Genomic DNA, 9,408 nt, shown 5'->3' on the forward strand with positions numbered 1-9,408 from the left:
AGTTTTTTGCAATCAGGCACAATCCGGTTTGTGCCTGATGCAACGGATCAGTGTCATATTCTGTAAAAACTGAGGCGACGGATCCGGTAAAAAAACGGATCCTTTTTTTTTTTGTTTGTTTTAAGCTGAGAGGGAGAGACCCCACCACACACGCAGGCACTCCCGCACGCATCATCACCGCACACGCAGGCACTCCCACACGCATCATCACCGCACACGCAGTGACGTCCCCGCTGACAGCGCGATTCACTACAGTTGCTGCGTGGAGCTGATAGAGGCGGCGGTATTCTACTGCCGCTCCTGTCAGCTTTATGTAGGAGAGCTGGATGCGTCGTGGGACCTCTGTGGATTACGTCGGACCTGGATCGGTATTTGGGGATTTTAATAAAGTGGTGAAAGAGGGTGTTTTTTTTGTCTTTTATTCCAAATAAAGTATTTTGTGGGTGTATGTTTATTTTCTTTCACTTACAGGTTAATCATTGGGGGTGTCTCATAGACGTCTGCCATGATTAACCCCTTATTACCCCGATTTTCACCACACCAGGGCAATTCGGGATGAGTCGGGTCGAGTCCCGGGACTGCCGCATCTAATGGATGCAGCAATACCGGGTGGCTGCTGGCTGATATTGTTAGGCTGGGAGGCTCCCCATAACACAGGGCTCCCCATCCTGAGAATACCAGCCTTCAGCCGTGTGGCTTTATCTTGGCTGGTATCAAAATTGGGGGGGACCGCACGCAGTTTTTTTTTTATTTATTTTACTGCAAGATATAGACCCGCCCACCTGCGGCTGTGATTGGTTGCAGTGAGACAGCTGTCACTCAGCGTGGGGGCATGTCTGACTGCAACCAATCATAGGCGCCGGTGGGCGGGAAAAGCAGTGAATACAAGATTGAATAATGGGCGGCCGGCAATTTCAAATCAGAAGCCACCAGAGCTTTGTGAACGCCGTGCAGTGCCGCGCCCGTGATCCGTGAGTAGGAAAGAGAGTGAATGAGTCAGTGAGCGAGAGAGTGAGTGATTTTCTGAGAAGCAATGAATTTATATTACTTCTGGGCATGCTCAGAAGTAAAAAACGGAACCGGTACATGCTTCCGGCGTTTGAGGCATGCCACCGGATTTGTCACGTATAGACTTTCAATATGCAGCATGCCGCACAGCGCCGCACCCGGCGCTATGCGTTTTTTTGCCGCTGGCAAAAACGTTCCTCTCTGCGTCCTGTGCGGCCGGCGGAGTGACGATTTTTGCCGCATCCTACAAAAACCGGATCAAACGCAAGTACATGCGGCACAATCCGGCGCTAATAAAAGTATGAAAAAAAACGCACCCGGTGGCAAAAAAAAAACTCGATGCGTTTTTCCCGCAAAGCGCCGGATTGTGCCGCACAGCAAAAACCTGATGTGTGAAAGCAGCCCAAGTCATTTTTACTGATACCACTTTGGGGTAGACATCATGTTTGGGATTGCCTTTTATTGCAATGTTGTGGCGACCAAAATAAAGTGCAATTCTGGAGTTTTGATTTTTATTTCCTTGTTGCACCATTTACCAATCAGATTAAATTTATATTTTATATTGTGATAAACTGAGCATTTCTGAATGTGGCAATACCAAATACATGTTAGTGGGTTTTTTGTTATATTTGATTTTTAATGGTGGAAAGGGAGGCGATTTCAACTTGTCTTTTTGTTTTTTACTTTTATGTTTTTAATTTATTTTTAATTATTTTTTTTTTACAGTATTTAATTGTCCTCTTAGGGGACTTTATGTTGCAATCGTCCTATTGCCTGTGCTATTCATAACAATGCATAAGCATTGCAATGTACAGCAGAAATCATAATCTTCTCTGAACTCCTGCTCACAGCCAGTGTCCACAGGAGGATTGAGAAGACAGGTACAGGGGTCATCAGCTAAGCCCCGGATATCATGCAAACATTTATGTGACCAACGATCACATGAAGTGCTTCTTCACAGTGCATGTTAAAGAAGTTGTCCAGTTTCCAAAAAAATTTTTTCTCTCATAAATCTTGCTAATATGTGCCTCTCCACACATCTATTATGTTATTTCAGCAATATTACCTTTTATCGTGCTCCAGCAGCACATCCTCATTTCTGGCTCCAGCTCTGATGAGGTTAATCTCTCTCCTGAATTCAGATCCTACAACTCCCATAATTCTTAGGACTGTATCTGACACACCCACTCAGCTCTTCACTCCAAGACTCCTCCCTGCCTCTTCCCTGTGGAAGCACTGAGAGAAATCACAACAGAGACAGCAGAAGCTCACAGCTCTGCACAACCAGGGGAAGAAAGTGTCAGTTTTTTGGCATGAGGCACAATCCGGTGTAAAAACTGATTCAATGGATCAGGCAAAAAACGGATCAGCTACATTAGTTTTTTTCCAAAACTGATGAATGAAAGCAGTCTTAGCCGGCGCAACATGTGGAAAAAAATAAATCTTTGGGGAGGGAAAGAAAAAAATAAAAAAAATAAATGGGGTCATGAGATTGCTTTTCCCCCTCTTTCCTAGTCTCTGTGTCGCCCGTATCATCCATGTGGCATGCATTTTGCAGGCTACTTTCACATTAGCGTCTTTTTGCCTGTAAGCAAAAAAAACACAAACCGCATATGACCGGAGCCGGCGGATTAAATGTGCAACGCATGCAACCGCAATTGTTATTTTACCGGATCCTTCTGCAGCGGGACACAGAATTTATCGGCTGGCACTGGAGTCAGTGCCTGCGATGGATGCAGGTTAACAGCAGTCACTGCCTGCTGCCGATGACAGGTGACCATGTGCAAGCTGTGTGCTCAGGAGTTCACCGAGTTCCGATCAGCTGACTCCAGTGTCGGTCAATTACTTGTTCTGTGTCCCGCTGCATCTGTCGCAGCGTGTGCGGGCTGGAGTTCAGATCAGCTGACTCCAGTGCCGGACTCAACTCAGCTGACCTCACAGCTCACACATGATGCGATGGATGCAGAGAGACAGGGGGACACAGAAGAAGTAATCGGCCAACACTGGAGTTATTTGATTACTTGTTCTGCTGGCTGTGTGGTCAAGAGTAGGGATGAGTGAGCAGCAAAATGCTCTGGCGCTTGATGGCCGAAGCCCATGGTTTGTTTTGTTTTTTTTAAATTCATTAAAAAAAAAAAAAAAAAAAAAAAGTGGGCTTGATCATATTTTTTGTATGCTAGCCAGGTAGAGCAGGCAGGTACAGGCTGCCCTCAGCTACCTATTTGCACCTGGCTGGGAACAAAAAATGTCTAATATATATATATTGTATATTTTTATTATTTCATGAAATTGTTTATAAAAAAAACAAACAAAAAAAAAAACACATGGCCTTCGCCCATATTTTGTGTCCAGCTGGGGATTGGAATCCTCAGCGCAGGATGGAAGACGGAAGACACCAAAGTCATGGTGTTTCAGAAGAGGAACCAGAATAAAATGCCCACTGCCTCCTTCACATTAAATGGCTCCACGCTGGAGAAGACCAGCAACTATACCTACCTCTATCAAGAGCTAAGCAATAGCGGGAGCCTCAAGCAAGCAGCAGAAGCCCTGAAAGGAAAAAAGTGTGCAGAACCTTCTACGCCATCAGAAGACAATTGTACCACCTCAAATCACCTGTGAGAGAGTCTGGCTCAAGATTTTTGATAGCGCCATCACACCCATACTGCTGTATGGCAGCGAGGTATGGGGCCCGGTTACCAATCCAGACCAGACAAAGTGGGATTCAAGGCCAACCGAAATCTTCCACATGGAGTTCTGCAAATATCTCCTCCAAGTCCATGACAGCACTTCAAACATAGAATGTCGGGCAGAGCTGGGCCGATTGTCCTTATGGCTCAGTATACACAAGAGGGCGCTATCACACCAGGCACACATACAAAACAGCAACCCCAGCTCCTACCATCATAAAGCCTTGCTGAGCCAGTGCCCACAGCAAGCCTGAAACCCCGGCAGCCAGTACAGCCAAAGTCAGCAACACACCCTGACAAAACCCCAAATAAAAGATCTCAGAGAGCTGCAAGATGCAATACATAGACAATTGGAAGAATGAATTAGAGAACTCCCAGAAACTCACCATCTACCGGTCACTGCAGAGGGACTACAGTCTGGCCCCATATCTGGAGAGGGTACGCCACCCCAAAGACAGGCAGACCCTGAGCTTGTACAGACTGAGTGGCCACAGTCTAGAGGTGGAAACAGAACGGCACCGACAGACATACAAGCCGCGAGAGAACAGACTGTGCCAGCACTGCCAGCAGGGGGCTCTGGAGGACAAGGTGCATTTCCTGCTGCACTGTAACAAATACTCAGCAGTGAGAGCCTCCCACTTCCAGAAACTTACCACTCACACCCCGGACTATCGATCCATGGACGAGGAGATCAAACTCCACATCCTACTGGAGAAATAGGAATCAATGGTGGATATCGCCGCCCAATATGTCACCACTTGTCATAAGCTGAGAGGAACATAAAACCCCTAAAAGGACTTTCAGAGCCCAAATTGTGCCCCCAATTCCCCATAACCCTGATCCCCTCCCAAAACACTTACTGTATTTCTCTTGCTTTGGCAACACTAATTGTATTTTGGTCCTGCCAATAAAGCATATATTGAAGAGAAGAAGAGAGCGGAGAGAGAAGAGAAGAAGAGAGCGGAGAGAGAAGAGAAGAAGAGAGCGGAGAGAGAAGAGAAGAAGAGAGCGGAGAGAGAAGAGAAGAAGAGAGCGGAGAGAGAAGAGAAGAAGAGAGCGGAGAGAGAAGAGAAGAAGAGAGCGGAGAGAGAAGAGAAGAAGAGAGCGGAGAGAGAAGAGAAGAAGAGAGCGGAGAGAGAAGAGAAGAAGAGAGCGGAGAGAGAAGAGAAGAAGAGAGCGGAGAGAGAAGAGAAGAAGAGAGCGGAGAGAGAAGAGAAGAAGAGAGCGGAGAGAGAAGAGAAGAAGAGAGCGGAGAGAGAAGAGAAGAAGAGAGCGGAGAGAGAAGAGAAGAAGAGAGCGGAGAGAGAAGAGAAGAAGAGAGCGGAGAGAGAAGAGAAGAAGAGAGCGGAGAGAGAAGAGAAGAAGAGAGCGGAGAGAGAAGAGAAGAAGAGAGCGGAGAGAGAAGAGAAGAAGAGAGCGGAGAGAGAAGAGAAGAAGAGAGCGGAGAGAGAAGAGAAGAAGAGAGCGGAGAGAGAAGAGAAGAAGAGAGCGGAGAGAGAAGAGAAGAAGAGAGCGGAGAGAGAAGAGAAGAAGAGAGCGGAGAGAGAAGAGAAGAAGAGAGCGGAGAGAGAAGAGAAGAAGAGAGCGGAGAGAGAAGAGAAGAAGAGAGCGGAGAGAGAAGAGAAGAAGAGAGCGGAGAGAGAAGAGAAGAAGAGAGCGGAGAGAGAAGAGAAGAAGAGAGCGGAGAGAGAAGAGAAGAAGAGAGCGGAGAGAGAAGAGAAGAAGAGAGCGGAGAGAGAAGAGAAGAAGAGAGCGGAGAGAGAAGAGAAGAAGAGAGCGGAGAGAGAAGAGAAGAAGAGAGCGGAGAGAGAAGAGAAGAAGAGAGCGGAGAGAGAAGAGAAGAAGAGAGCGGAGAGAGAAGAGAAGAAGAGAGCGGAGAGAGAAGAGAAGAAGAGAGCGGAGAGAGAAGAGAAGAAGAGAGCGGAGAGAGAAGAGAAGAAGAGAGCGGAGAGAGAAGAGAAGAAGAGAGCGGAGAGAGAAGAGAAGAAGAGAGCGGAGAGAGAAGAGAAGAAGAGAGCGGAGAGAGAAGAGAAGAAGAGAGCGGAGAGAGAAGAGAAGAAGAGAGCGGAGAGAGAAGAGAAGAAGAGAGCGGAGAGAGAAGAGAAGAAGAGAGCGGAGAGAGAAGAGAAGAAGAGAGCGGAGAGAGAAGAGAAGAAGAGAGCGGAGAGAGAAGAGAAGAAGAGAGCGGAGAGAGAAGAGAAGAAGAGAGCGGAGAGAGAAGAGAAGAAGAGAGCGGAGAGAGAAGAGAAGAAGAGAGCGGAGAGAGAAGAGAAGAAGAGAGCGGAGAGAGAAGAGAAGAAGAGAGCGGAGAGAGAAGAGAAGAAGAGAGCGGAGAGAGAAGAGAAGAAGAGAGCGGAGAGAGAAGAGAAGAAGAGAGCGGAGAGAGAAGAGAAGAAGAGAGCGGAGAGAGAAGAGAAGAAGAGAGCGGAGAGAGAAGAGAGAGCTGTTACATGCTGTGCTGCGTGTCTTACATGCTCTCCTGACATCGGAGCAGAGGAGGCGGCTGGATAGTGATATCACATACTTATGTGACAGGAGTGGGGGGGGGGTGGAGTTCAGCTGAAGAAACCCCCCCTGTTCTCCATACTGGCGCCGTGCCTCACTAATCTGCAGGACGCTTAGCCCTCTTCACCGCTCGACACTGGCACCCTCCGGATCTTCCCTCGATGCTGGGCTGTGACATGCGGTAGTCACCGCCTACAGCCCAGTCAATCAGTATGAGTGGTGCCAGCATCCCCCGACGTAACATCAAGTCTGAGAGCCCGGAACTTGACGTGCCGTCAGAGGATACTAGCGGCCACAGCACCAGAAGGTCATGTGACTGACACGGAGCGTGCAGGATAGCCAGCCATATAGAAGCCAATGAAGAAGACACCTAAAATATTAAGTTACACTCGTAGAGAAAATTAGAATAAAAAAAAAAAAATGGGTGAACCACCCCTTTAAATGCAGCTGTCAGAAACCGACAGCAGCATTTAAGTGGTTAACAGATCCACCTCAGGCTGCTTGAGACACTTAAAGGTTGATTAAAAATGAAGTGCTGTGAAAGATGTGGGCTTCATTTTGAGCCCGCATCAAAGGCAAGGACACGGCTGATTACTTACATCTGTACATCAGTTGTGAAGGGTTTAATTGCTGGTCTCATACACTGCAATACCTCTGCACTGTAGTGCATGAGACCTGTCAGATTTACATTAATAGCCTGTTACCACCACCGTGTGTGCCATTAACTAAGGGCTGCCATTGTAACTATCAGGACCCAAGATCATGGAATCATGATGGAGTTATAGAGGCAGCCATCTCCCTATGTGATATAAACACGCCTGTTAACTTCTATTCCCCCAAACCCATGCAACTATTAGTGTAGTTCAGTGTGATAATATACTCATCGATCAGTCTTCTCTATTTCACAACTTCTCGAGTCACTTGACAGCAATCCAGACTCTCCAGAGCACACTAGGTTCTGCATGAAAGATGGATGTCTTTTACTACGCAAATCTACGGAACCTAGCTCTTACGCTCCATCGGTTCACATTGTAAAAGACCCTTCTGGATCACAAACAGACAGTGCAAAGTAACAGAGTCGGTCATATTGGGCTTCTTAAGGTGTTAAAAGGAAGCCATGTCCAGAAGCACTATTAATGTGTAAAAGTAAAAATCATATTATGCTAATTAGAGCAGCAGCTACGGGGGGGGGATGAACATGTATACTTCAGTAATAGGATGGTGCAGGGAGTTACTCACCACAACTGTAATCACTCTTTGATAGCCAGCCCTGTCATTAGATATATGCTGCCGAGCAAACTGTCAGTGCTGTTGGTCATGTATCATGAGCAGAGACTAAGGCTACTTTCACACATCCGGTTTGAGCATTGCGGCTCAATCCTGCTGTGAAACCTATGCAACGGATGCGGCGAAAACACCGCATGCTTTGCATAAGTTTTTACATGCGGCCGGTCCGGTTTTTTCCGGTTGCGGCACGCTACTGAGCATGCGCAGTAGAAGAAACCGCATGCGGCGGCCGGATGCATTTTTTTCCGCATCGCGCCGCATCCGGCGTCCATAGGCATGCATTGAAAATGCGCCGCAGCAGCCGGATGCGGCGCGGTTTTTTTTGCCGGACAAAAAAAAAAACGTTGCAAGACACGTTGCCTCCGGCCACCGCTTTGATAAATTTTGCCGCATCCGGAAAAAAACGGATGCAACGCAAAGTCATCAGGTACAATCCGGTAACAATGCAAATCTATGGGGATAAAACGGATGCGGTACCGGATCCGTTTTACCCGTTTTTTTCCGGATTGTACCTGATGGGAAAAAACTGATGTGTGAAAGTAGCCTAAGGCCCTGTGCACACAGTACTATGTGGTTTTAGTGCAGTTTTGTCACAAAACTGCATGAAAATCCTTATGCCAGCAAAGTCAATAAGAATTATTAAGTGTTGTGCACATGTTACTTCTTTCTCCTTGCAGCTTTGGTGCAGAAATAAATCTAAAGCATGTCAATTATTGCTGCATTTTTACACCCTAAATGCATGAAAAGCATTGTGTTTTTATTTCAGGAGATGCAGATTTGGTGCAGGAAGTTCTGTACTGGTCAAATGACTGGAAGCCAGTGGCTACAGGGAAGAAAACATTTCATTCTCTGCCTGTAACCACTCCTCCGATAAAAGATTTGCAAGAGTTTGACCCTATTTAGCTACAGATAAACCCCAAAGCTTTATGAACATGGCGGTTTACTCTTGAAAGGTAAATCACTGCACTCCAATACCAGTAGCCACATTTTTCACCGCCATGAGAGCCATTTGGTAAAGGGAGACGACAGGACCAGGACTGTCCCAAGTCTATGCGGGAACACCAGTATGGGGCCTGGGGCAGGCACCTGGTTCTATAAATGGGGAACGGTGGAACTCAGTATTCCTGAGCACTCAGACCTGGCACTCCCAAATGGAAGCAATTCCACATCATATGGAGAAGAAAAGAGGACGGGACAAACACGCACAGCTTAAGGCTCTGCCACGACTCATGGCCCCCACATTAGGTCCTGTGCAGCCTATATTCTCTGCGGAGCCACAGGATTAGCGCCAGTGGCTACCATAAAAAAACCATCTACGGAGGGTAACAAGATGAGGACCCCCTCGAAGTACACAGACGCGGCCGTAGCAGGACATTAACAGAAGCAATTAGATCCCTCAGATCAACAAACCTTCCTCTCGCGTTTGTCTCTCACCCGGACTTGAATAACCTCCGCCTTTCAACTACTATTGGTTCAGGTGACGGCCCCGTTGCACCGTCCCTGAAATCTGATAGGCTGAATGGTGCCACTTCCATTATGAGCCTAAGGTGAAAGGTGCATGCTGATAGGATATCCCTTCCATAAACAGCGGCGTGTCGAAAAAGGCAAGAATGTGATTGGTAGATGTGTCTGTCACTCAAAGCGATAGTGGTTAGGATGTGCTGAGCTTTACAGCCACCAATCATTAATCAGATTCATCCTAGTATCTTTAACTTAAAGGGACATGCAATTCCGGAAATTAGATTGAAGGAGGGACGTGCTGCAAATAAGGTTGTGGAGAATCCAACATCTCAGTTCTGTAGTAACCAGACGAGTGATGGCTGCAGTTTTGATGCGATATTGGTGCGATTATGTCTTTTTTTTGCCAGAAGATGCAGATTTGGTGCATGAATTTCAGCAACAAATCTGCATCTCCTGGAAA

At 47.0% G+C, this 9,408-nt stretch overlaps 1 protein-coding gene across 5 annotated transcripts in view; it reads right to left on the bottom strand.

The window, feature by feature from the left end:
- The window catches only part of HMG20B (high mobility group 20B), an 866,046-nt gene extending 857,068 nt beyond the window's left edge, over positions 1-8,978 (bottom strand). For 3 of the 5 annotated variants that reach the window (XM_075352628.1, XM_075352623.1, XM_075352627.1), the window contains exon 1: positions 8,898-8,953. The gene's annotated coding sequence lies outside the window, so the exon portion shown is untranslated. Of the gene's footprint in view, positions 1-8,897 lie in introns of all 5 variants that reach the window. The other 2 variants (XM_075352624.1, XM_075352625.1) reach the window with 1 other exon arrangement.
- Between the last annotated feature and the right edge of the window lie 430 nt (positions 8,979-9,408).

This window comes from Anomaloglossus baeobatrachus, chromosome 1 (genome assembly GCF_048569485.1).
Source record: "Anomaloglossus baeobatrachus isolate aAnoBae1 chromosome 1, aAnoBae1.hap1, whole genome shotgun sequence".
NCBI classification, from domain to species: domain Eukaryota; kingdom Metazoa; phylum Chordata; class Amphibia; order Anura; family Aromobatidae; genus Anomaloglossus; species Anomaloglossus baeobatrachus.